Below are 15674 nucleotides of genomic sequence, written 5' to 3'. Positions count from 1 at the left end.
TTGGACCTGCCTTACCGTTAATAGACACTAGAGGGTGCTCCACGCTCATAAAGCCACATGCTTCCAGGCACAGAGACCTCTGCCAGTGAACGCTAGGACTGCTCGCCCGGAAACGTTCGCTTGAATCTCGTGAAGTAGCCGCTGCGTTGGTTCCGAAACTAGGGACTTTGGGAGGAATTAAGAGGGGACAGCAAGTGGCTGTATCAAGCAGAAATATGGCTCTCTCAAACTTTCACCAGTTTACTTTCAGCTGGTCTATGACCTTTTGGAGGACTGGGGCAGTAGTGTCTCTCTCATCCAAGAGCCGAGAGTCTAACACATATAGTGTCTGGGGCACTATAAGCTCTTTGTACGTATTTATGGACTAGGACCAGCTAACGGGAGCGTCTGAGACCTAAATAATAAGTACATACTGCAAAATGCTGGTATTAATGGGAGCTCCCAGAGGGATGGAGATGGGGGGGGGTCGGGGAAAAGGGGCTTCCTTAAATTCAGGTATCATGGTGCTCTCTAGAGTATAAAGAAAAGACCTTTTCTTCCACATCAGGTTTTTGGATATTTAAAAACAGCTTCATGCTCTATTGCCTTAATGTCCTTCATGTGGATTGATTTCCAGGTTTTTCACCAAATTGATCACTCTCTGCAGAATTGTAGGAAAGCAAATAAGTTTAGTGCCCACTGGGTTCAAGCATCTCCTATTATCTCTGATGTATTATTTGGTGATGTTTTTATCTCATTTAATTGTCACAAAAAGCCTATGAGGCTAAGGTTATTATCCACATCCTACAAATTAAGATATGGCAAGGTTTCATAACTGACCAGAGGTCACACCATTATGGAATGGCAGAGCCAGTGTTTGAACCTTAATAATCTAGCTTCAAAAGATGCTCCTTAAAATTTTCACTTAAAAGAATAACAACAACTAACAGTATAGAGGGTGCTAGATACTCTTCTAAGTGTTTTACATTCCTTAACACATTTCAGTCATTTAATCATCACACACACCCAGCTTTCACCTTTTTTACTCATGCAATGGAATCTTATTCTACCATAAAAAGGAATGGAGTACAGATACATATACCACATGGATGCGCCTTAAAAGAAGTGAAATAATGCTAAGTGAAAGAAGCTATGCACGAAAGGCCACATATTGTGTGATTCTATTTATATTAAATGACCAGGTAGGCAAATCCATTGAGATTTGTGGTTTCCAGGGACTAGGGAGAGGCGGCAATGAGGAGTGACTGATAATAGGTACAGGGTTTCTTTTGAGGATGATGAAAATGTTTTGGAATTAGTGCTGATGGTTGCACAACCTTGTCAATATACTTCAAGCCGCTGAGCTATACACTTTAAAATGTTGAATTTTATCATATGTTAATTATCTCAATAAGAAAAGATAAGAGAAAAAAGTTGATATTCTCCTCATCTCTAGTTCGGTGGTTCTCAAACATTTTGGTCTCAAAATACTTCTATAGTCTTAACAATTATTGAGGGCCCCAAAGAGCTTTTGTTTCTGTGTTTCGTTTTTGTTTATGCATTTATGTTAACTATCCATTGACATTCCCAGAAATTTAAACTGAGAATAATTTAAAATATTTATTTGTTAATTCACTTAAAATAGCATTTAATAATTACATGTTAACATAAGTAACATTTTATGAAAAATAACTATATTTTCCAAAAAAAAATTAGTGAGAAGAGTGGCTTTGTTTTTGCATTTTTGCAAATCTCTTTAATATCTGGCTTAACAGAAGACAGACAGATTCTCCTATCTGCTTCTACATTCAATCTGTTGTGATATGTTGTTCTGATTGAAATAGATGAAAAAATCTGACTTCAGAGAGATATGTAGTTGGGAAACAGAGGAGTATTTTAGAGCCTTTTCCAATAAATGTGGATATTTTTCTTAGATACCACACCAAAACTGGACAAGTCGTAGTTTCTTAAAGATTAGTTACAATGTTGAATTTGAAACCATAGCAATGAACTTTTCATTCTGTTACATTAAATTCCATTGGTCTATACTATTCTTTGAATGGGTCTTTTAGCCACACATGACTTTAAAACATTGTGCATTGGTCATTTGAGAAATATTTATTTCACTGAGTTATACCGCTCTTCTAAATGTTGACACATTTCATGTGTCAATATCAAAATGTCCCACTTAATATCAACACCGAGCTCATTAGAAGAGTCTTTAGGATTTGGAAAGCTGTCATGCTCATGGTGGCAGATGTAAGTTTTCCAAAATTCCAACATTTGTCTTAAAGCTTGAATTTCATAATTGGCAACCAATACCGACAGTTGTTTTCCTTGAAAAGAAAAGCTCACTTTGTTCATTTTCAAAAAAACATCTGCTAATACCCAAGTCTGAATTAGCAAAGATTTTTAAAAATTAAATTTCTTGGAATAACATTGATTAATGACATCATATAAGTTTCAGGTGTACAATTTTATAATACATCATCTGTGTATTCCATTGTGTGTTCACCACCTAAAGTCTAGTCTTCTTCAGTCAACATATATTTGATCCCCTTTACCCTTTTCATCTACCCCCACCCCCTTCTTTTCTGGTAATCACCAAACTGTTGTCTGTGTCTATGAGTTTATTTGTTTTGTTTGTTCATTTGTTTCTCTTTGTTTTATAGCCCACATGTGAGTGAAATCATATGGTTCTTATCCTTTTCCATCTGACTTATTTCACTTAGCATATCCTCTCAAGATCTATCCATGGTGTCCCAAATGGCAATATTTCATCTTTCTTATGGCTGAGTAGTATTCCATTGTGTACATATACCACATTTTGTTTATCTGCTCATTGGTCAAAGGACACTAGGATGTTTCCATATCTTGGCTATTGTGAATAATGCTGCAGTGAACATATATCTTTACAAAAAGCGTTTTCAATTTTGGGAGTGGATACTCAATTGCTGGGTCATATGATACCTCTATTTTTAATTTTTTGAGGAAACTCCATACTGATTTTCATAGAAGCTGTAACAATTTACATTCCTACCAGCAGTGTATGAGGGTTCCCTTTTCTTCACATCCTCTCCAACACTTCTTATTTCTTGTCTTATTGATAATAGCCATTCTAACAGGTGTGAAGTAGTATCTCATTGTGGTTTTGATTTGCATTTCACTTTTAGCTAGTGAATTTCAGCATCTTTCCATGTATCTGTTGGCCATATGCATGTCTTCTTGGGAAAAGTGTCTGTTCAGGTCCTTTGCTAATTTTTTAATTGGATTTTGTTGTTGTTGTTGTTGTTTGTATGAGTTCTTTATATATTTTGGATATTAGGCCCTTATTGGAGGTATCATTTACAAATATCTTCTTGCGTTCAGTTGGTTACCTTTTTGTTGATGGTTTCCTTTGCTGTGCAGAAGCTTTTTAGTTTGATGTAGTTCTATTCATTTTTGCTTTTACTTCCCTTGCCTTTTGGGGCAAGTTCACAAAAAAACCCTCAGAGACCAAGGTCCATAAGTTGAGTATCTATGTTTTCTTCTATGTATTTTATTGTTTGGATTAGCATAGATTTTTTTTCTTGTCAATCACTCTCTTAAGGAAAAACTAAATGCCATTTAAAAGCTGCTAGTTTTAGCTCATAGCACAATCAACCGCTTTTCCTAAAGATAACCACTGTCCTTTGGCGTTCAGCAGAAATACTTTGTCTACTTCTTATTTCATGTACACAAGAGTTGAGATTTAACAAAATTAACAATCTTTATTGTTCCATCAGGACATTCTTAAGTGAAACTGGCTTTTGTCTCGTGTTTACTCTCTGTGGTAAAGAATGCAATGACTACTGCATGGTGGTAAAGAATGTGATGACTACTAGTTCCATTCGATACCACAGCAGCTTTACCCATCATTTCTCTTGCAACATCAATGTAAATGGCATCAATGTCAATGCAGTGAAAAAGACAAATTATCACTTAGTGTTTGACTTTGCAGGCTCCCTGGAAGAGTCCAGAGCCCCCCAGGAGTCTGCAGACCGGACCTTGAGACCACTGCTCTAGTTCATTCCTATGTTCAAACATTGTAATGGAGCATCTGGCATATGCTAGGCCTTATTCTAGGCCCTAGGGACACAGAAGGAAACAAGACAAGGCCTTGCATTCTTGTGGGGAGACAGAGAATAAACATGTACATACATAAACAAACAAGAAATTTTCAGATGGTGATGCCATAAAGTGAAAGAATATCATCGGGGATGGTAACAATACTAAATAGGTCAGGGAAGACCTCTCTGAGGTGACATTTAATTGGAGACATAATTTACGATGAGAAGGAGGGTCTGATGGTGTCTTTGTTAAAATGCAGTCCTCAAGAGTGCAAGGGATGTAGTGCACTTCCCCTCTGGAACTGCAGGTCACACTTGATTAAGAAGATATCAATACACTGGGTTGGAAAGGATCAAAAACCTGTGTTCTGATTCCTCTTTCGAGCTAATCTTTTTGCTTCTCTGAGCTAGTTCCAAGTTCCTTGTCTGAAAATGAGAATGTCAATAGCTGCCTGGCCTACCTTACAGTCAGAGTGCAGTTCAGTTGACCTAAAGATGCACTGGAAAGTTCTTTATACATTGTAAATATGAGTGTTACCTACTCAGTCAGGCTCAGCTACTTTCATCTTCAGACAACTGGGCTGCAGGCTTTCTCACCCTGAAATCAAGGTCAACTCAGCCAACTCACCTAACTCACATTTTTCACAGGAATCTTAGTTAAGTCAGATTTTCCATTCCAAATGAGGATTCTTAATTTTGAGAGAATAAGATGAAGGACCTGACATCAATCCTTATTTGTGAAAACATCTTTTTATTTTCTAAAGGTAATCCTAGCTTATTAAAATCTTTTAAAATCTTGCATCCTACATCAATATATTTGAATTGTTAACAAGCCTGTCTTCTTTGTTTTTATTCAAGTCATAGAATAAAAAGCCAAGCCCTGCACAGGAGGCTAGATATCCCTCTCCCCTCCACCTCCCTCCAGATCGCTACTTTGTTTATCCTCTGTTGTTTCACCAATTTCGCATTCTTATGTGAACTATGTCCTATCTCCAGCTTGCTCTCTGGCTGTGTCTGATGTGTGGCAGCATTGCAAACAAAGTCTCGTGCAGATTGTTCCCCACCGTAGTTCTCTTATATTAGGAAATGCACATGGTTATATTAAGATATGCTGTTTACTTCATTCTTGTAGTGTTTAACTAACTTCATTTTGCAGAGAGCAAATGGAGATGCAGAGCCATGGCGGGACCAAAAGCTGAAATACTGACTTTTAACTCATTTTTTAAAGCAGTTCTGGCCAAGGAAAGTGGAGAGCGAGGAGGGGGTGGGGCGTGGGATGAAGTGGGGAGAAGCCCTTCCTCCACACCTGGCTCCCAGCAGCCTAAAGAGCAGTGTGCTGGCTCTGCAGGATTACCCCTCTGGACCCTAATACCGGAAGGCGCGGGGGAGGCCAGGAGGGAGAACAACAAGCGGCTGCATTTGGTGGCAGCTGCCACAGAGTGTCTCCTCAGCGGGAGAGCCAGTGGCGTTTGGTCTAGAGTTGGTTTAGATAACCCACGTGAGGCTCAGGTTAAGCCCTGTGAGCGTCCCTTGCCCGCCCCGGGTACCAGCATTCTAGGCGGGGTGAGGCGGGCGGCCCTCAGGTCCCTAAACAGGTTGGGGGCTGTGCGACATGGGAGGCCCAGAGATGCTCGGGGTTGGGGCCCACGTCAGGGAATATCCTCAGTTCTGGCTCTTTCTTAGTCAAAAGCTGAGTGAGCGAGGTGGGTGATGCGACCTCGCCCTAGGCGACTCAGGAGGGCACAGATGTCACAAAGTGCCGCCGTTTCTCTGGCCCTCTCTGCCTTGTTTCAAGAGGCAGGGGCGCAGTCCCCAGGGCTCATGCCTGTTCGGTGAGTGACAGCTGGGTCGTTCCAGCCTTGGGCAGCCCGCAGGTTCCGGGAGCTGGACCGGACGACTCTGCTCCTTGGGCGGCCGGCAGGGGTCAGTGTCTGGCCGCAGCTGAGCATGCCGCAGCCGAGATTGAATCTGGTTCCTCTGGTGGGGTCTTGCCCTTCTCCAAGTCTGGACTTGTTCACCGTTATCTGGGTTCTAGCCTAGTCTTTTCTGGTTCCCCCAGGCTGCCCCTCCCAAGTAATGATGTCTACACCCCTTCATAAGCATGCAGCACTCCACCCATGGACAATTACTTCTTAGCCTCATGACACACGCTGGTGCTGAATTGGAAAGAGGACACAACTTGGAGTCAGGTTTGGGTTCAGGTTCCTGCTCTGCTGTGTGACCTTGGGAAAATCACTATATCTCTCTGTGACTAGTTTCTCATCTTCAAAAATGAACTAATAACAATAACAATAGCTGTTAGGCCATGTGCCAAAGATGTATTTGCCATATACCATGTATATTATCATTTCAGGGCTTAGCATGAGGGAACTGTGGCTCCGAGAGATGGTTAGCTGCAGAAAGTAGCAGAGCCAGCAACTAAACTCAGGTCGGGCTCTTCCCACCATGTTACCCTGCTTTGCTGGGCTATAGTGAGAATTAAAATGTGAAAATGTTATTATCATTCTCTTCTGATCGTTTGGCCTGTATCCTGGTGAGTGCTGTCTCCTGCTAAGAGAGGAAGTAGGGGAAGGCATTGTTCAATTGTTAGAAATGTCCCTTATTAGGGGGCTCATGAGACCAACACACTAGAACACAAGCTCCGGAAGGGTAGGGAACTCATCTGTTTTATCACTGCTCTGAGTCTGTTGCTCAACATAGTTCCAGATGCATAGTAGATGCACAGTAAATATGAAGGAATATATCAATATACACACCTCTTAAATTCATTCCAAGACAGATCTTAATATGGAGCCATTTTTCATACCAGTCATTCAATTACCAGGCAAGTGACATTAATTACTAGCTCTAATGGTCATTGTCTAATTTAATTAAAAGGAATTATTGGATCTCCTGAAACCCCTACCACCCTCCCATTATCTAAGTCATATGCATTCAGTAACAACCTTTTTATTAGTATGTTCACAAGGTAAATTAAGTAAACCAGCTTAATGACTCGTTTTTGTGACTTATGCCATTGAGAATAAAGTTTGGAGAAGTGACAGGTGTGGTAAAACTGAAGTCTTAGCAAATGCTGTGAGCACGTGGCTCTGAAAGTCCCAGGAATGCTCACCTGTTTGGCCCCATGGTTCCTGCAACCCTCAGCCTCATCTTCATCCTCACCCTGCTTCCACAGTCTATTTGTTCTTGTCCAAAGCATTTTGAGAACCTTGCTCACAGTGCTGAATAGGCTCTTAGGCCTAAAATACCAAATTCTACGAAGACTTGTGAATATTGACCAATAGGATGGCAATAACAGGAAGGCAGAGGACAGGCAGCCTTCAGTTCAAAACGAGGCATAGTCTCAAGAGGGAAACTGGAAAATAAAACAGGTTGTCTATACTGACTCTTTTCCTAAAAGTCCATTTTTAAGAAACAACAACATAGAATAATCAAAATCCATGGGACTTTTGGTGGGGATGGGGAAGGCAGGGGTGCAGTGGAAAGAACAAAGACTTGGATTTGAATCTTGAATCGGCCAACTCCTTGGCTTAGCCTCTCAGCTCCCCTTTTCAACTCTAAATGGGGGCAGTACTCTCCTGGTTTTCTTACTACTTCTCTGAACATTCCTTTTATTTCAGTTGTGAAGTCTTCTTCCTTTGCTCTCTCCTTAACCTTTGATAGATCTCGTCTTCAGATTTCCATTTCTCTCCCCCTACACCGTCTCGTTGGAAAGCGTTGGTAGAAAGTCTCAGTCATTTATGGATCTAAGTGACCTACATGGAGTGGTCTTCAATATTCAAAAAAACTTAAAAAATAAAATAGAACTTTGGGTCAGATGTCCTTTCATGACCAATCAACTGTAGCCAGGGAGTGGAGTCTGTATGAATATAGCAACTACCGTTAGAATCACAGAGATGGAGTAGGGAAAGAGAACTTGCAGAAGAAATCTAGGATGGAGCGCTACACAGACCACCGTTTAGAGCTCCCTGTAGAGGACATCCCCATTTAGATGCCTGCACAGGTATTTCACCATCTTCCCCTGAAAATCTGACTCTCCTCCTGTTCTCACTTCAGTAAATGCCATCCCCATTCACCAAGTCACCCCAGCTAGAGATCTGACAGTCCTTCTAGAATCCTCCCTCTCTATCACCAACCCCAATACATCCAATTAGTCACCAAGTCCCTCTAATTCTACCTTATAAATATTTCCCCTCTCCATTCCTACTACCACTTTCTGAGTTCAGGCTCTCCTCATAGATCACCTGAAACACTGCAATAGTTTCTTAGCTGGTCTCTTTGCTCCTAGTCTTGCTCCTTCTAATCCACTCTTCTCACTGATGGCCCTTGTTTTCTTGAATGAAATAAATTATTTTCTGATTATATTAAAAATGCATGATCATTTAAAATATCAATCAATACAGAAAAAGAACAAAGAAGAATGTAAGTACTTGAGATAACTATGCTATCATTTTGGCGACCATTCTTTTTTGCATTTCTTTATTCTTATTTACATATTATATATATGTATATGTATTTGATTTATGAGACATGTATATATCATTTATGAGATATGTATATCATAGGCCATGTTCCGCCTTGAACATTATGCTCTATAAGTAGGGAGTTGCTTGGAGTTTGTTTGCAGGTACCATGTGATTTGTTTCTCATCTCTCTGCCTTTCCCTATGCCTAAAACACCCTGTTTTCCTTTCCTAGGACTGAAGTAACAAAGTACCATAAATCGGGTGGCTTAAAACAACAGAAATTTATTCTCTCACAGTTCTGGAAGCTGGAGTTGGAAATCACGATGTTGGCAAGATCATAATCCTTCTAAAACCTCAGGAGAGGGTCTTTCCTTGCTTCTCGCAGCTTCTGGTGCCCCCAAGCATTCCTCGGCTTCTGTAGTATAACTCCAGTCACTGTCTCTGTCTTCGCATGGCTGTCTTCCCCCTGCATCTGTGTCTCTGTGTCTTTACATAGTGTTCATCCTGTGTATCTGTCACTGTGTCCAAATTTGTGTCCAAATTTCCTTCTTCTTAAAAGGCTACCAGTCACATTATATTAAGGGCCCGCCTCGCTCCAGCATGACCTCATCTTAACCAATTACATCCACAGTGACCATTTTTCCAAGCAAGATCATATTCTGAGGTGCTGGGGGTTAGGACTTCAACATACGTTTTTTGTTTTTTGGGGGGCGGGGTGACACAGTTCAACTTATACCCTTTTCTATTTTCTTACCTGACCAACTCCTCTTTAACCTTCATACCTCAGCTGAGGCATTTTTTTCAAGGAAGTTTTCCCTGAAGCCCCTGGGTGGGCCTAGGCTCTGACACAGTAGCTATCTGGGCTTAGCACACTTTATCGGAATTATCTGAATGCGAATGATTTCCCTCACTTCAACTAGAACCCCCTTGAGGGTAGGGACTCTATCTTTCATTTTAATATGCCCAGCACTTGTCTCTTATATTAAATAGTTTAAGGCTAAGTGGGCTGAAAACTCAAAAATACAGGGTCTTAAAGAAGAATAGAAGTTTATTCCTATCCTGCGTGGCAGTCCTGAGTTGAGCAGTCCAGGTTAATAAGGATTCTGCCCTCACATGGCCATCTGGCAACTCTGGTTCCTTCCATGTTGTTGCTTCACCAATATGAGGACTTTTCCCTGTGTTGACAGAAGCTGGATAGCAGGCCCACCTGCATTCCAGCTTGCAAGAAGGGAGAAGAGACTGGAAAAGCACAAGCCTGATGTCTTAAAGTTCAGACCCAACGTGGCCCTCCTCACTTGTGCCCACATTGTATTGATGAGAATTTCATCACACACAGCCATGCTTAGGTGAAAGGGAGCCTGAAAATGTGTCTTCCATTGGGCAGCCATGAATTTCTCTACAACTCTACTACAGTTCCACAACCCCTTATCTGCAAGTTCTGAAAAATCAAAAGCTTTTTCTGAAGTTTGGGCCAAACGCATATGGTGGCAAAATCTGACTTGAAATAACGTGAGGAATTTACAGAGACATCTATAGAAACGAGTTATAGTCTTTTGTAAATCTTCCTAGAATGAATATCAATGTGTTTTGTTGTAGAAGTGTCAATATATTTGATTAAGCTCTGTTTCCCCAGGCCCCACTGGGGAATTGATGATCCGCAGTGTATGTAGCACATTACGCTTCTGAAACAGAAAACTTCTGAATTTCAAAACTTGTCAACAATGCTGACCTTAAACCCAACCAAGAGGACCCCACTCTTTGGAGGGCCCCGCTCTGTCCCTCTTTCTCATTAGATGAGGAGTCTGTGAGATAAAAAGTCCCACCCAGAGCCTGGGCAGCCCCGCCCCCTTATCCAGACTGTGTCCCAGGTCCCTGGGACACTGGAATTTGCTGTCCAAATGGTCAAAATCCTGCCTAGGCCTCTTTTTTGAGACTAAAGCATATGCAGGCCTCTTTAACAGATCTACCTTCTGTATAGAAGAGAATGCCACTGGCATATTCACTCTTAGGACCAAAGGGCAGCCATTCGCAGCAGGTGTAGATGGAGGCTGATGGTGCAGAGATGTCCACACACATGCTCACAAGGCCCCTCAAGGTGGCGGCTTGTTTTGAATCTTAGGGGAAAGCATTTCATCTTTTACCATTAAGTAGAATGTTAATTGGTTCATACAGACGCTCATTACCAAGTTGAAGATACAACCTCCTATTCCTCTTTTTTTTGAGAAGGTTTTTTTTGATTATTAAATGAGTGTTGAATTTTGTCAAATGCTTTTTCTGCATTAATTGAAATGGTCACATGGTTTTACTTCTTTATACTGTTAATTTGGTGGATTACATTGATTAACTATTGAATATTGAATTAGCTTTGTATCCCTGAAATAAACTCTACTTGGCCATGGTGTATATTTTGTTTTATATTTGCTAATATATTATTAAGGATTTAGCACTTATATTCATTAGGGATTTTGATCTGCAGCTGTGTGTGTGTGTATTTTGGCACTGTCTTTATCTGGTTTTGGTATCAGGGTAATGTTAGCTTCATGAAATGAAATGCTAAGTATTCTTCTTCTCTTTTCTAGAAGATATCATATAGAATTTAATTTTTCTTTAAATGTTTGGTAGAATTCACCAGTGAAACCATCTAGACCTGGAAATGGGGAGTAAGGAGTGGGTTTTCATTATAAATTCAATTTCCTTTATAGTATTAGGACTATCCAAATGACCTTTTTCAAACTAGATGAGTTATGGTAGTTTGTTTTTAGAGAAATTGGTCCATTTCATTTACGTTGCCACATTTATGTGTGTAGAGTTGTTCATAGTGTATTAGTTTCCTATAGCTGCTGTAACAAATTGCCACTATTTTGTGGTTTAAAACAACAGAAATTTATTCTCTTACAGTTCTGGGGGCCAGAAATTCACAACCAGTATCAATGGACCAAACTCAAGGTATTGGCAAGACCACACCCTGTCCAGAAGCTCTAGGGGGGAAATCCACTCCTTGCCTTTGTGGCCACATCACTTCAACCTCTCCTACTGTGGTCACATTGCCTTCTCCTCTTCTGTGTCGGTCAGATCTCCCTCTGCCTCTCACTTATATGGACACTTGTGATTGCACTTAGGGCCTACCAGGATAATCTCCTCATCTCAAAATCCTTACTTAATCACATCTGCAAAGACCCTTTTTTTCCAAATATTTATGGATGCCAGGGATTAAGACTTTATATCTTTGGAAGCTATTATTCAACCTACTACATTTGAGCTTCTTGAGCTCTGCCATTGATTTTCTCCTTTCTTTCAGGAAACCAATGACATCAATGTTAGGTCTTTTCTTCTAGTCTCACAGATCTCTGAGGCTTTGTCCCCCCCAACCACCCACTTTTTTTTTTTTTTTTTGGTCTATTTTCTCTGGTTTTCAGATTGAGTAATTTTTATTATTCTATCTTTAAGTTCACTGGTTCTTTCCTCTGTGCCCTCCATTCTACTGTCTAGCTGATTCGCTGAGTTTTTTACTCTGGTTATTGTATTTCTTGGTTCTAAAAGTTCCGTTTAGTTCTATATATTTTCTATTTCTTTTCTGAGACTTTCTATGTCTGCTTGAACTTCTATTTTTTCATTCATTTCAAGTGCGTTCTTAAGTCCTCATGTAGCGTTTTTAGGATGGTTACTTTAAAATCTTTGTCTCACCAATATGAGGACTTTTCCCTGTGTTGACAGAAGCTGGATAGCAGGCCCACCTGCATTCCAGCTTGCAAGAAGGGAGAAGAGACTGGAAAAGCACAAGCCTGATGTCTTAAAGTTCAGACCCAATGTGGCCCTCCTCACTTGTGCCCACATTGTATTGATGAGAATTTCATCACACACAGCCATGCTTAGGTGAAAGGGAGCCTGAAAATGTGTCTTCCATTGGGCAGCCATGAATTTCTCTACAACTCTACTACAGTTCCACAACCCCTTATCTGCAAGTTCTGAAAAATCAAAAGCTTTTTCTGAAGTTTGGGCCAAACGCATATGGTGGCAAAATCTGACTTGAAATAACGTGAGGAATTTACAGAGACATCTATAGAAACTAGTTATAGTCTTTTGTAAATCTTCCTAGAATGAATATCAATGTGTTTTGTTGTAGAAGTGTCAATATATTTGATTAAGCTCTGTTTCCCCAGGCCCCACTGGGGAATTGATGATCCGCAGTGTATGTAGCACATTACGCTTCTGAAACAGAAAACTTCTGAATTTCAAAACTTGTCAACAATGCTGACCTTAAACCCAACCAAGAGGACCCCACTCTTTGGAGGGCCCCGCTCTGTCCCTCTTTCTCATTAGATGAGGAGTCTGTGAGATAAAAAGTCCCCCCCAGAGCCTGGGCAGCCCCGCCCCCTTATCCAGACTGTGTCCCAGGTCCCTGGGACACTGGAATTTGCTGTCCAAATGGTCAAAATCCTGCCTAGGCCTCTTTTTTGAGACTAAAGCATATGCAGGCCTCTTTAACAGATCTACCTTCTGTATAGAAGAGAATGCCACTGGCATATTCACTCTTAGGACCAAAGGGCAGCCATTCGCAGCAGGTGTAGATGGAGGCTGATGGTGCAGAGATGTCCACACACATGCTCACAAGGCCCCTCAAGGTGGCGGCTTGTTTTGAATCTTAGGGGAAAGCATTTCATCTTTTACCATTAAGTAGAATGTTAATTGGTTCATACAGACGCTCATTACCAAGTTGAAGATACAACCTCCTATTCCTCTTTTTTTTGAGAAGGTTTTTTTTGATTATTAAATGAGTGTTGAATTTTGTCAAATGCTTTTTCTGCATTAATTGAAATGGTCACATGGTTTTACTTCTTTATACTGTTAATTTGGTGGATTACATTGATTAACTATTGAATATTGAATTAGCTTTGTATCCCTGAAATAAACTCTACTTGGCCATGGTGTATATTTTGTTTTATATTTGCTAATATATTATTAAGGATTTAGCACTTATATTCATTAGGGATTTTGATCTGCAGCTGTGTGTGTGTGTATTTTGGCACTGTCTTTATCTGGTTTTGGTATCAGGGTAATGTTAGCTTCATGAAATGAAATGCTAAGTATTCTTCTTCTCTTTTCTAGAAGATATCATATAGAATTTAATTTTTCTTTAAATGTTTGGTAGAATTCACCAGTGAAACCATCTAGACCTGGAAATGGGGAGTAAGGAGTGGGTTTTCATTATAAATTCAATTTCCTTTATAGTATTAGGACTATCCAAATGACCTTTTTCAAACTAGATGAGTTATGGTAGTTTGTTTTTAGAGAAATTGGTCCATTTCATTTACGTTGCCACATTTATGTGTGTAGAGTTGTTCATAGTGTATTAGTTTCCTATAGCTGCTGTAACAAATTGCCACTATTTTGTGGTTTAAAACAACAGAAATTTATTCTCTTACAGTTCTGGGGGCCAGAAATTCACAACCAGTATCAATGGACCAAACTCAAGGTATTGGCAAGACCACACCCTGTCCAGAAGCTCTAGGGGGGAAATCCACTCCTTGCCTTTGTGGCCACATCACTTCAACCTCTCCTACTGTGGTCACATTGCCTTCTCCTCTTCTGTGTCGGTCAGATCTCCCTCTGCCTCTCACTTATATGGACACTTGTGATTGCACTTAGGGCCTACCAGGATAATCTCCTCATCTCAAAATCCTTACTTAATCACATCTGCAAAGACCCTTTTTTTCCAAATATTTATGGATGCCAGGGATTAAGACTTTATATCTTTGGAAGCTATTATTCAACCTACTACATTTGAGCTTCTTGAGCTCTGCCATTGATTTTCTCCTTTCTTTCAGGAAACCAATGACATCAATGTTAGGTCTTTTCTTCTAGTCTCACAGATCTCTGAGGCTTTGTCCCCCCCAACCACCCACTTTTTTTTTTTTTTTTTGGTCTATTTTCTCTGGTTTTCAGATTGAGTAATTTTTATTATTCTATCTTTAAGTTCACTGGTTCTTTCCTCTGTGCCCTCCATTCTACTGTCTAGCTGATTCGCTGAGTTTTTTACTCTGGTTATTGTATTTCTTGGTTCTAAAAGTTCCGTTTAGTTCTATATATTTTCTATTTCTTTTCTGAGACTTTCTATGTCTGCTTGAACTTCTATTTTTTCATTCATTTCAAGTGCGTTCTTAAGTCCTCATGTAGCGTTTTTAGGGTGGTTACTTTAAAATCTTTGTCAGGTAATTCTAACATCTCTTTCATCTCAGTGTTGCTATCTACTTATTGTCTTTTTTTCTTTCTTTCTTTTGATCAGTTTGAGATCTTCCTGGTTCTTGGTATGAAGACTGATTTTTAATTGATACCTAAATATTTTCACATTATATTATGAGACTCCAGAATTATTTAAAGCTTCTATCTTAGCTGGTTTTCACTGACACTGCTCTGATGTGGGAGGGGAGTGGGCATCCCCGTTTACTTCCAAGTGGGGGTAAAAGTCCAGGTTTTCCACTTGATCTCCCTTGATACCCAAACGGGGGTTATTCCTCATTACTGCTGGGCAGAGGCGACAGTTCTGCCTCTGCCCCCACATCGTCTCCAGTAACATCACGGGAGGTGTTCTGGTTATCACTGGGTGATGGTGACAGTCCTGCCGCTCCACTAGGCCTCCTCTGACGTCACTCTAGTGGAGAGAGGGAAGGGCACCTTATTATGGCCAGGTGGGGAGAAGACCACGTGGTTTCTATTGACACTTTACTGGCCTGTGGGAAAGAAAATCCCAAATCCCTACGTGGCCTTCTCTGATAGCACCCCAGTAGATGTGATGGGGGGCCCTGTTACCACCTCACCCTCAAAAGCGTAGAAGTGCAGGCCCCTCGCTTGGTCTTTGCTGGCCTGGATGGGGCCACAGTCTTTTCTGTGACATTTGGCTGGAGTAGAGTGGTTATTTTTTTTAAGTTTTCTGTCTTTCCGGGCCGTCCTTTCCTGATCCTTTGGCTAGTGAGAGTTGGATTTCAGTTGGGGCTTTTTTATTCTTTTGTCTTCACCCACGGGCATTTCTGGGGTGCTGTTTCGAGTCTAGGATGTATGAAACAAAAAGAACACCGAGAGAACTCACCACTGTGCCACCCATCAGTCCAGAGATCCAGGGCCAGTGTGCCTTCCCCCACCCTTCA

This window comes from Pteropus vampyrus, unplaced genomic scaffold (assembly GCF_000151845.1).
Source record: "Pteropus vampyrus isolate Shadow unplaced genomic scaffold, Pvam_2.0 Scaffold486, whole genome shotgun sequence".
Classification (NCBI taxonomy): domain Eukaryota; kingdom Metazoa; phylum Chordata; class Mammalia; order Chiroptera; family Pteropodidae; genus Pteropus; species Pteropus vampyrus.
The sequence above is the reverse complement of the archived record's forward strand: the minus strand, read 5'-3'. Positions refer to the sequence as shown.